Source organism: Nesoenas mayeri (assembly GCF_963082525.1).
Source record: "Nesoenas mayeri genome assembly, chromosome: 5".
Classification (NCBI taxonomy): Eukaryota; Metazoa; Chordata; class Aves; order Columbiformes; family Columbidae; genus Nesoenas; species Nesoenas mayeri.
The window spans coordinates 50825442-50838655 of NC_137548.1; positions in this window are offsets into that span (position 1 = coordinate 50825442).

Below are 13214 nucleotides of genomic sequence, written 5' to 3' on the forward strand. Positions count from 1 at the left end.
GTGAGGTACAGGTGCAGTTAAATAGGTTATTTTCTTTCCTTTGCAGTCACAGCCTGAAAGGCTGTCTTGCAGCCACACTTTCATGACAGCTCAGACTGTTATGACAGTAGCACTGCCTGTTCCAGAGTTGCCACCTTGAAAGATCCTTATTTAAAATCATAGCCATCAAGCAGTCTAGTTAGCTAATTGTCAGAGCTTGTCATGCCATGTAATTAATTTTTGGACAGCATTCAGATGCCTCTTCAAGAGTGCTTAAGGGTATGTGTGGAATTGCATCTTTTCTGCCCTGTTACCGTGAGAACTGACTCACACTTCTTGCTGGTTCAAAGAGAACTGCAGACATCATTGCTGTAGGTTTGGTGAGGATTTAAGATTAGGAGCTTCTGTAACCTGATCCCACAGAAAAATCCTAGCTAACCTCACTGCTAGTGCGGGGATTTGTTCACAATGGGCTGGGGATGACTAAGGGGATTTTTTTAGTCTTACGAACCTGCTGTTAGGATCTTGCTTATTATAGGGTAATAACTCTGTCCTAGAAACACTGGGATGGGACAGCCAGCCTTCAAGTTAAAGTCTCTGTCTTGGATAGGAAGGATAAGGCTTCAGCATCATGGGTTTGAGAGAGCCATGCTGCTCACTACTTGTGATGCACAGAGATGTTTGGATAAACAACTCCTTCTTGTGCCTAAGTGTTCATGCACTGCAAAGACCAGCCTGTCCCTGCCTCTGGCTGCATGAGGTGGGAATAAGCCCCAGAGCTTTGTTGATCTTGTGAAAAATAAAAAGCGCCCGTATGTATACACACACTTTTTTTTTTTCTTGGAAAAATGTCAACATGCTGCTTCTAATTTTCAGGCACTGTCATTCGGGTGCAGTCCATTGAATTTTGGGGTTGTTTTGTTTTTAAAGTTGTGTTATAGAAATTAATGTCAACATGGAAAGTGTTTTTTTGTTTAGAGTGTAAAAACAAAAAATAATCTTCGAAGTCCCCCAAATGCTCAAACATTATTGTGGCAGAATGTTTTGCTTTTAAACACTGTGTGCAGCACCTGTGCTGTCCTGATTCATCCCACGATTTTCAATAGCATCCTGGTGGAGACAGAATAAAGCACAGCTCTCACTGGAGCCTCTGTTCTGTTAGAGCTCAGCATGGTCAAAAAATAAACTTAAATCATGGCAAAGTTGTTGAAGCCAATTCCTTTGAGCTGCTCTCAAACTGGGAGGAGATAGTCCTATAACATATTAAAAAATCTTCATCTGCTTTTATGTTATTTCAAGAAGTGTAGACAAACAGGTCCAGGACTGAAATGTTTCTGTTACAGGAAAGCAGACTCTGTCAACAGAGTCCTCATGTGGATGAATAAAACAAGATTAAAGCTCACCAGAATTAAACTAGTAAAGCCTTTGCAGTGGCTTCTGAACCCGACCATTTCTGTTTGTCATGCTCATCTGTTACTAAATACTGTCTCCTCTGCCCATAGCTGTGTGCTTTTCTCTGCAGCCTCTTTCAGGACTCAGGAGGCCAAAGTGAGATGGCTGGTGAGTTATATACTATGCTCACAGCTCCTAGTGACAAGAGCTGCTTGTCTTAAAATTTCATCATCTTCATCTAAAGGAAGTGACCTTTCTCTTGATTACTCTCCAGCAACCTCTGATTGCCCACATTTCAGATGTGCACAGTGAATCTTTGAGTTTTCTTCTTTGCTTTTTTGATTTGTTTCAAGAGAGGATCTAGAAGTGCAGTTCACCTTCTTAGGTGATAAGTAAAAAGGGAGATGAAAGCAGGTTGTGCCCTGAAAATCACAAAATATGGATATGGAAGGTAAAGGAAAAAAATGCTTTTATCTGTGCAAAGAACTAGGGCCACTGAGAGATTTACAGCTATGCTATATAATTACAGGTGGAGTCTGGCAGAGGGACAGCTAAATTTCTGCAGAAGCTCCCACTGATACAAGGCTCCTGGTCTACCAGCAGCAGCCTGCTCTTGTCCCCAATGGGCACTGTGCTTCCCCTGCCCCGCACTGCTTAGTGGTGTGCTGGTTTGACTGGAAACAACTTAATGCTGTTAGAAACTTTTCTTTCTCATAGCTCATACGGTCGTTGTTTGGATTTAGTTTGAGGACAAAAAAATAACACCCCAGGACAGAGTCAAGGATTCTCTTCAAGTAACATTCCTCTCTCTTTGAGTTGGAACAAAGAGAATATAAGAACTTACTGTTATCTTAGTTGTTATCTGGGAGCCAACGTCTTTCTGAGATCTCTGCCTCCAGGTGTGAGGCATCCTGGAAGGCAGGGCGTAGATGGGGCAGACCTTGACTGACATCCAGAATGATTAATGAGAATGTTCCATGCCATTAGTGTCATGCTTGATACTTAATGATAGCCAGATTTTCTAGCTAAGGAGACAGGGACCTATTCTAGTTCTGCTCCATTTTGGCTGAGTTCTGTTCAGGAGTTCCTTTAGTTTGGCCTTTTGCTATTCTACCATTTTGCAGTGGGCCTCTGGGCCTTTTGGGCCTTTCTGCCTTTTTTTTTTTTTCCTCCTCTTCCTCTGGGATCAGCTGTTTGGGACCAAGGTGTTTGCTTCCTGAGACAGGCTGCTTGGTATGGACAAGTTTCTGAGGAATTGCAGCGAGTATCTTTTATATTCTATTTCAATGTTATACATAGTAGTAGTGGTTGTGGAATATAAGTATTATTATTTTATTAAACTGTGTTTATCTCTGTCCATGAGTTTCTCTTTTCCCTTTCAATTGTCTTCCAGATTTGGGGTGGGAGTAGGGGAGTGAGCTATCATGGTTATATTGCTGGCTCAGGTTAAACCACAACAAGTGGCTTCCAGTGGCTCCAGCCCCATATAGATCACTTCCCAGCCAGCTTTCCCTGCTATTTGGGCTTCTCCATCACTTCTCAAGAGCTTGGGACATGATAGCCTCGCATATTATTTTAGCAGACTATTCAGTAACACCCTTAACATTTTGCAAACTTGGATGCAAAATAGCACGCGGGCTCTGTGCATTGATCTGATAGGTGGGGCCAGATATCTTGACATAATCTCTTTGACAAGGTGGGTAAATCCCACCTGCTGTTTGGCAGCAGCAGAGGAAAACCTGCAAGTTGGTATTTCGGTGCTGGGGAAAGCAGCCATAAGGGAACATTGCCAGGTTGAGCTCAAAGCAGTTATCTGGAACCACTGGGACTCCAGGAAGAAAAGAAGAAGCTTTTGTAGTCGGGTCTGTCTGTTTATGAGCTTCAAAAAGCAGCAGAGACCAGACTGTCCCAAGGGCCAGGAAAAGGGGAAACTCTTGTGTAATTCCTCTGATCTGCAGGTTTTGTTATGTGGATTTTGTGATTTGTAGTTCAGGATTAAAAAGACCAAAGACCTTTTGAGTATGGATTTCATTTTGCTGATTGTGTCATCGTCCACAGATGTGGAGCCAGCCAGTGTGCTGCAGACCCTTCATCAACTAATTAACTGGAGTTGTCAAGCTGCAATCAGTGAGTAGCTCTCATACTAAAATAATAATGATAAATTCCTCTCATCTGAAGTTGTCAGCTTCCAGCTGCATGAGGCACGAGTTTGCAGGATCTGTAACTTACTCCATGAAGGAAAATCAAATTTGCACCTCTGTCTTGCCAAAGCCAGTTTTGGCTTGGTTCCCTTTCTAGCAGAGTTTGCTGTTGGAGGAGCAGTTAAGGCCAGGCCAAGGATTATACCAGGACTCATAGCAGGGCTAATAGCTGCTCTCAGAATGCCAGATGCAGCGTACTGCAGCGGTGTGAGTCCTGTTTGTTTCACAAGGAGGGGAGAACAAGCACTCTCACTGGGCCAAACCAGGGGAGTTTCACACTGCTGAAGCTATGTTTTTCTGCTTTCAGTTGCTTATTGATAAAACGATGTTTGTTGGTTTCTTTTGGATTGCATTTTTAAAAATTTGCCTGAAAGGTGTGTATTTCTCTTGAAATTCTTCCTGTAGTTACTCTGTGAGGCAAGAAAGGTGCACATTTCACTACAGGGCAGTGTCTAACACCCATCTGAAGGAAAAAATGAGCAGAATGCCTTTGGGATCACTTGTCTGACCCACAGAGCTGGCAGGCCAGCAGGGAGCCCTCGCAGGCTCTGGTGAACGTCAGCTCTTCTTCCTTCCCAGTACTTGGAGCTTTAATGCCGTGTTACATCTTCCCTGTCACACTTCTCGTACCTATCTTGTCTTAAACAGATAAATAAATAAATCCCACTCCACAGTGGTGAAGGAACTCTTGAATTCAACCCTCCTCCCTCCGTCTTGCATTAAAAAAATTAATGCCATCTCATCTGAGTATGAACAATTTATAGCAGTCCTGCTCACAACACTGTCCAGGCATCAATGGGAGCAGAAGGTTGTTCCAAGATTTGCCTGGACTAAAAGCAGTCAGACTTTGGAGGTATTGAGATTGGAAGAGCACCTTGCAGTGATTTCAGTGTGTTTTGGATCAGGCTCCAAACATAGTACGCTGTTTGAGCCAGGCAGTGAGTATAATTATCTTCTGGGTATTTTCACTTTTTGCTCTTGCGAATAAATTCAGCATCTTGGTTCTTGGCATGTGGAAAGCAGCAGAGGTACAGTTTTGGCTTTGTAGTGTCTGATCCCTGTAGGAATTGGTAGAGTTGTGTTAAAGTTTGTTTAGCTTTTCTATTTCCAAGCAAAATGGAAGCAAACAACATGATTACTTGTTTGCTTTATCCAGACAGACTTTGACCAAGGAATTTGTGTTGTCTTGCAAGAAATAATAACTAGCTTTTATGGTAATGAATGTCTGCATAGTGTAAACATAACAAATAGAAATTAAAAAGTACATTTTACCCTACAGCATAGGTTTAGGTGACACTTAGGTTACAAAACACCTTAATCAAAGCTTTATAGGCTCATAATTATGCATTATTTGAGAGAAATACCATTAGCAATACCAGAGCTATGCAGAAACTTAATATGATCTTCAGATACCTGGAAATATGTGTAAAATAAAGATATTTCTAAGGAGGTCTTTTTTCTCCATCAGATAAGAAATCCTGTCTAAAGGCAGAAATGCAGAATACAGAAATCAGGAGGGCTGGTTCTTCTTCCTGCCTTTTTTTTTCCTGTGTGTGGAAATGTTCCAAATCACTTTTCAGTTGGCTTCTTGATGATCTGATGCAGAAATCATTTTTAGTATATAAATCTGCCTTCATAAATATCCTCATAAATATAACACAGTAAACAAACTGTTTGGAGGTCAGAATACAGAAGAGGTTGACCTTGCATTTTTAGCAGTTTAATTTATGTTAGGGCTTAGATTTAGCAGGATTAAATCTTGCAAAGGTCCTGTGCCCAGTGTTTCTTACAAAGTAGGAATATCTGAAAGTCTAGTGCAAACCAATAGGAAACAGCACAAACACACAGGTAAAAATACAGGTGCAAATCTGGTTTTGATTAAATCCAGAATCTTAGCCAGTGTGCAAAACAGGTGATGACTTTAAAGACTAAACAGATACTTTGGAAGTACCTTTTCAATAAGAACCTCTAAATTCATGGACTGGTTCTCTTTCATTCTTTCACGTTAGAGTTCTAATTTATGTCCTTATTTCTGTCCAAACAAAGCCCCACAATTAAAGTTAAATAGAATTAAGCGCCTTAATAAATAGAGATGAGTTCCTCATTTTTTTGACAGTTCAGATTTGCTGAATTAGGGCTTCTGTATTACCTTTGGTAACTGACCGTAGGTATGTTTTGCAATACAGGTATCACACCTGTACTGCCTTAAAATACAGGTGCCTCCTCTTTCTGTGTAGATGTACCCTTCCTTAGGGAAATGAGCTTATTTACAGATTTTGACAGTGAAATACAAAAAGAGCTAGATTGTGGTGATGTGAACAAATAAATACAGATACATGGTTTCCAGTGCAGTTGATACTTTTTCTTCCAAAAGAGCATTTTTATTTCAAGCATTATCACTATTATGCTCAATAATATGTATTTTATGAGTGTAAATCCTAGGCTGTTGTTTTAAATTGTTTACCTGTGTGTGTTATCTGTTCAAAAATATATTTGAAAGTATGTCTGCTGGTCGTGCTTGTGAAGTTATTTTTGACTGTTCACTGTTAGAAATGCTCAGAATGGCAAAGCAGAAAGCCAAAGCTTGTGCTCCTACCTAAATTTTATTTTATGTTATAGCAGAAGCTCCTCTCTTTTTGCTTGAATGGTTACAGAGATGTCAGGGCTAAGAGATCAACATTTTTTCACTTTTTCTGTGTGGGATGATATAAGCCCTGTGATTCCTTACAACATCAAGAAAAGGAATCATAGTTTATAACAAAATATGCAAAAATATACATGGCCAGTGCATTTTCTTTGTACAGGTCCATTCCATTTTAATATCAATATTTGATCATCACCTAATGTTTTTGTTTGTGATTCTATTTCAAACAGTCTTTTAATTTGCTGCAAGATCTTTAATACTTCTGTTTTAATTTTAAGCTCTCCTCAGCACAGCTTGCATTGTAAGAAATGCGTTGAGTTGGTGTGACAGAACTTCCATGTCATAAAATATAATGTTTGTTTGCTTGTTCCAAGAAGTTATCTTTCAAGATGAAAAGATCATCTATTACTCCCTTAGGGGGTTACTTTCAGTCCTTTTTTGGATAAAGAAGTCTATTTATCTTTAAGTGAGGATTTTGGAAGGAGCCTAAGGGAGTGACGAGCAAGCTGAGGTCTTTTGGCTATAAAGAGAAAGACACAGACCTGGCACTGCAGTAGTAGAGGTCACTTCTCTGGCATGCCCTGGGGTCTTTGTGTGCTCACTCACATCTGTTGACTGAGTTTCTGGTAGGAGAGCTCCTTACCCTGTTTCAAACCACCTGGAATAACTTGTTTTGGCTGAAGGCACCTCCCAGCCAGCTCTGCAGGTAAAGAAGTAGCCTCAAAGATGTGTGCCTAGGGAGCAATTCCTTCCGCTAGAGCAGCTCTATACTGAGTCCGTCTAAATCCGCAGCCTTTTGAACACCGCATTTCTCATGCTTAAGTACAATCCCGCTCACAAAAGCATTTAAGTGTGTGCTTACTATTTAAGTATGCGAATATCTCAATGCAGTGAAAACTGTGGTTGAGTACCCTGCTGAAATGGGCTCTCCGTGACCTGATTCTCAAAAGTGCTGAGCACTTGGATCCCTGTGAGGTCAATGAACATTTCAGGGCCTTCATTGCTTTAGAAATGGAGCTGAAATATGGTTATTTTAACTTTGCTTCATGCTCATATGCTTGCAAACCCCTGTTTTTAAGGATCCGAGACAAGAAGAGAATCCATTTTGAATCTTCAAGGGAAAAATACATGAAGATGTTAAAAGGCACACACTAGTTAGAGAACATTAATGAAACTTTGAATTTTTCTAAGTAATTGTTTTGTTTTGTTTGCATCTGCTTTAAAATACCTGCTTTCACAAACCATCAGAACCGTGTAGTTTAAAAGACTTTTGTGTCTGATTGATTGCTTTATACTTGACACAAAGATCCTGAGTACCGTGTGTGTTTGAAGTGGTATTTCTTTGAACATCAGCCGACCTCTCAGGTTAGAGAAAGTAACCTGATTTTAAGAAAACTAGCACACAAATTGCATTTGTGGTGCTAAGACCTGCTGACACTGCAAAGATAGGTCTTGACAAAGATTTTCTTTGGGCCACAACTCATCTTGTTGGGAGTGTCAGATGAGTTCTTTATTTCTGTTCTTTCATTCTTTATTACTGAGGGCATTGGCAGTGGAACAGGGCTTCTGCTTCTCCAGGAGCTCAGTGACTGGCACTGCTTGTCTTGCATATGCAGCAATAACCCTCTCTGTCCAGGAATGAATATGCAGAATTTGCTGGGGAAACAGGGAATCTCCTTACTTAAATTTTATATGATTGGACGAAAGAAATCATTAGCAAATAACAGGATGATAAAAGCCCAGACAGCACAAATTGCAAGGGAGCTCTGCAGTGCACAGTGTTTTGGGGCCAAATCCCACGTCATTTTTTAAAGAGATTTGTTTGTTTGCTTAGTCTGACTTGGCACCAGCTCTTCTGCATGCATGTGTGCTCTCATCACCGAACATGTAGATGCTCAAATATGGGTGAAGGAAATGCCTTCAGTGTGAGTCGTGCACGTTCTAACACCATTGTGTCTGACTGCACAGGCAGAGGTGATAAAAATCGTTATGCAGATGAAAGCACGTCAAAAGCAGTGAGGTTTCTGCAAAAGTAACTTCTGCACAGGCTTAAATAAAGAGCATTGCAAATCATACCCAAAATATTTTCTCTGTCTATGATTATGTTTTTTCCATAGCAACTAATTATGCCATAAACCAAAGATCATGACTTTAGGTGGTATGTGAACAGAAGGAGATGAGCTATTAAGTATTGAAGATCTTATTTTTTCATGCAAATTTCCTTATTTATAAAGGAAAAAAAGAAAAAGAAAATTTAAAAAAACCCCACAAACCTGAACTCTGCTATATAAGTGAAATTGCTTCTGACTGGAATATTTTTTCAAAGTTTTGTTGGAGGCATCAGTAAATCTTTAAAGGAGTTGCAGGTACAACTGCAAATATTAAAAGATCTTTGCATTAGCTGAGAAAATCTCTGTAACATCTGACTTTTTCTCCTCCTGCCCATGCAATCCAGGGCCCAACCACATTCCAGCAAACAAAGCCTTTTACAGATAATGAAATTGCTAATGGACGAGGAAGGACTCTGGAAATAAAAGTGAAGGTGTGTGATCTTCTTACATATGCGATAAGTCTGAGGTTTCAGTGAAACATGCTCTCTGCTGCTTGACTTGTTAAAAAAAAACATTGATATTTCTTTCTACAATAAAAGAGTCTTGAGAGATCCACGGCTTACAGCCCCATGGTAATACTCCTTGAGCTGGAGGACCTGCTGCCCAGAGCAGGACTGATGGTGGTTTCATTTACCTGTTTCTTAGGGGACTGCTTTGACATGTCTTGCTTTTGGTTCAGGAACTGGCTTTATGGCTTCAAGTCTGACCCACTCATGCCTCTCTTAAAGTGTTTGGCAACATGTATCAGCACAGGCCCTTTGCACCATGAGAATTTTTAGCAGAGAGCAGGGTTTAGGAAGGAAATCCTTTGGTTGCTGCTTTTTTGCTTTGTATGGGCTGTCAGAAAGGGGAGCGATATGCAGGGACACTGTCGCCAGATTTCTCCATTGCATAGCCTGTGAATACAGATGCAGAGAGGTAATTGTATGGTGCTGACTCAATGCCTAGGTTCACCAGTCATGTTCATAGAGTCATAAAAAGGTTTCAGTTGGAAGGGTCTTTTAAATGTAATCTAGCCCAAGCCTCCTGCAATGAGCAGGGACATCTTCAGCTAGATCAGGTTGCTCAGAGCCCCGTCCAGCCTGGCCTTGAATGTTTCCAGGGATGGGACACCTAACACCTCTCTGAGCAACCCAGTGTTTCACCACCCTCATTGTAAAAAATTATTCCTTATGTCTGGTCTGACTCCACATTCTTTTAGTTTAAAACCATTTCCCCTTGTCCTATGGCAACAGGCCCTACTAAAAAGTCTGTCCCCATCTTTCTTATAGACCCTTTTTAAGTACTGAAAGGCTGCAATAAGGTCTTTCTCCAGGCTGATCAACCCCAACTCTGTCAGCCTTTCCTCACAGCAGAGGTGTTCCAGCCATCTGATCATTTTCATGTCCCTCCTCTGGCCCCTCTCCAACAGGTCCATGTCTTCTCTGTGCTGAGGACTCTCTGGATGCAGCACCCCAGGTGTGGTCTCACCAGAGCAGAGTAGAGGGGCAGAATCACCTCCCTTGACCTGCTGGGCACTCTTTTTGATGCAGCCCAGGATACAGTTGGCTTTCTGGGCTGTGAGTTGACACTGCTGGCTCACACCCAGTTCTTCATCCATCAGTACCCCCAAGCCCTTCTCCACAGGGCAGGTGTCAGTTTCTTCATCTCCCAATACTGGGGGTTGCCCTGACCCAGATGCACGACCTTGCACTTGACTTTGTTGAACCTCATGAGGTTCACGTGGGCCCACTTTTGGAGCTTGTCCAGGTCTCTGAATGTCATCTTGTCCCTCAGTCACATCAACTGTACCGCTCAGTTTGGTGTCATCTGCAAACTTGCTGAGGGTGCTCTTGATCCCATTGTCTGTGTCACTCATGATGATATTAATCAGTACTGGCCAGGACTGAGCAGAGACTGCAGACCTACAGCAGTGCAAGGCTGTCAGGTTAAAAATCATATTCTCACTCTCTTTTGCCTTGCACTTTTAGTCATTTATATTCATGCAAAATGAATATACAAAAGCAAACAAATCAAAGGCTCCCTCACAAGGTTTTTTTTCTCCTAACCACATCAGCCAGCCTGGCCCTGAGCTTTGGTTCACCCTCCAGTCAGAAAAGGCAATGTTTATCTTTGTCTTTGAAGGAGGTACGTTTTTTACAAAGCCTGCATTGGTGAATGAAACGTAACCAAACAGCAGCTGCTAAGAGTTCACTGGGGCCAGGGAGAGAAGGGTATGCCCACTAGACATGTTGCTGAAGAAAGGGACAGGCAGGGCCAAACAGCTTGGATTAATACTTTCATGTGGTGATCTCTGTATGTACACAAAAGTACTGTTTGGAGTGTATTTATCAGTTGATCACCCTTATCTCATTTTAATGCTGTGATGTGAAGCGAAGTTAATAACACACAAAAACCTCCACCTCTTGTAGTAGTATTTGATCTTAGACATTTCGTTCACTGAAACTACTGGGAAAGACTGTCACCTCTCATATGCATGTCTTTGCACACCCTCCTGTTGCAGAACAGGAGCAGTTGTCATGTACATACCCTATATTTATATAGTATATTTCAGTAATAGCTTCTAGCAGGATTTTTAGAATTTATTTCATGGATCACTTCTTAACGGGTTTTATGAGATGCTCACAAACAGGCTACTGAGGTTAATGCAAAGTGGGTTATTCCATTGGGAAAATGGAGCAGGTATGCAGAGGTCTTGACAGTGACAAGAGGCATTAGTAGAAGGAAAACTAGTGCAGGCATTGAAGGACAAATGAGACTAAATTAATGAGGCAGTGAGTTAGTGGCTGTATTTTGTGTGACCTGAAGTGACTGGTGTTTTGTGATCATGAGGGTCAAATCATGGAGCAGGATGAGAGCGCAATATTCCAAACGGATAAAAGGCAGGCTTAATCGAAAGTGGTATCAAAATACCTGTTGGTTTCAACTGATAGTTCCTTTTGGTCAGAGTTCATCACTCCCAGCAAGGCATAAGGAGGGGAAGCCCTGGATGTGGAATAGGGCAGGAAGCAACCAGGTCTGGAGAAAAATGGTGCACCAAAAGAGGAGCCAACGATGAGCAGGGGGCCGAAGAGGCCTGAAAAGCAGCTCTCACCCAAATTATGGGGTCATGGAAGTTATTTAGGGATCCTCAGTAGAATGTTTTGACACATAAGCCATCACTTGAGCTCAGGGGACACACACAAAGCTTGCTCAGGCCTCAGCAACAGAGGTGTCCCTGACCTGGGGATCAGGGCACAGCAGCACCACCTGGCCTCAGCCCCACCTGGGACTCACTGCTGCTGGTGTCGCAGGCAGCACCGCATGCTGTCACAGGTACCTCATCCCGATGGGCCTGGGTGCCTCCAACACCCTTAAAGGAGTGACTCACCTGCCCACAGGTAATGGCCACCTGCCCTGCAAGGTGGCAGAGCCAGGAGTGGGAGCAGCGGTGGTGGCCTCAGCTGTGAGAACAAATGTGGGTAGATTTGGTTAAGGGAGGTAGGAGCGTGGTATGGTGCCCGTGGTGACTGCAAGCACAGGGTGAGGTGGCAGGTGCGAAGTGTGAGCTGAACAAGTAGGTGTGTGCCTTCAGGTGATAGCTGATGCCTTGGATGAGGCTGTCCTGAGAACGAATGTGAGGGATAACACAGTTAACAGATCTACTGCTGATGCCCAAACCTTTTACAATTTCTACCTATTGCCCAGAGCTCATCTGATACAGTTAGAGTGCTGCCTCTCCTTTTACAAGGCCAGGGTTTTGGCTGGGGACATTGAAAGGTTGCCAGCCCTCCACTCAAAGCAGCAGGGACAGAGTTGTTACAACATAAATGGTAGCGTGCCACCAAAATCAATACAAATTGAACCTCTCCTGGCGAGACTGCACAGTGCTTGCTTTCTTGTCTGGAAGAATCAATATGAATTGGCCACAGGACAGGAATCCACAGATGCAGTTGAGGAGAGAAAAACTACATGGAAAGCCGAGGTGAACAGAGGTCACAAGGTCCAGGCTGTGATTTTTAGGCTCAGTCATTAACAAAAGGTTTTGTGAAAGCTATAATTCACCTGTCCTTTGAGTCACCCTCATGGAGATAATGGCCCAGCAGCATGATGCTTCTGAGATTTATTCTTCTTGGTTCATACAAGTATTACTTGATTATAATGGCTTAAATGTTAATATGGGCCCTAGCATGACCCTGTCCCTTTCATACACTTTCCACCAGAGATAGGCAAAAGTAGAGTACATGAGCCCTTCTCTTTTTATTGCTTTTCCTCAGTTCCCATGCAGGGTCTTACTCCTTCGTAGAAGCATGTCATCCAAGCCACAGTTAGCCTACTGCTGCAATGCTGCTATGTCAAGGATTTCCTATTTACGATAGTGACACTGACTGGAAGATTTAATAAAAGTATCATTCCAGAGGTGTATAATGGCTGTATCCCAAATGACTGTTTCTAATTAGCTGTTGATATTGGCATGAGAAAGAAAAACAGCGACAACCTGAGAGCTAAATTTTACACTAGAGTGCCTTTGAAAAGTTGTCATTTCAATAAGGTGTGCTAGGGGAGGGTAGTGGAAGGAGGCTGGGATAAAAGTACCCTTTATTTTAAGCATCATGTAGGACCTCTGTCTTCCTTGTGCATTTTTCTGCATCTGTCTGAAATATACCCACTCTGTCAATGTGTATTATTTTTATTCAAAAGCAGCATTTAGAAACTCTCTTTCCTACCTCAGATCCTGGCTTTATAAATTGCTACACCCATATTAAGGACTGCATTCTCTTGGGGATGGATGATTTCTCACCTTAAGAAAAGGTGAAATCAAGTTATTTCTGCCTCTTTTCCTATCCAGATAGCAGTAAGTGAACTGTTTTTGAGCATTCAGATGTCTAGTTTACAGAAAATATGCCA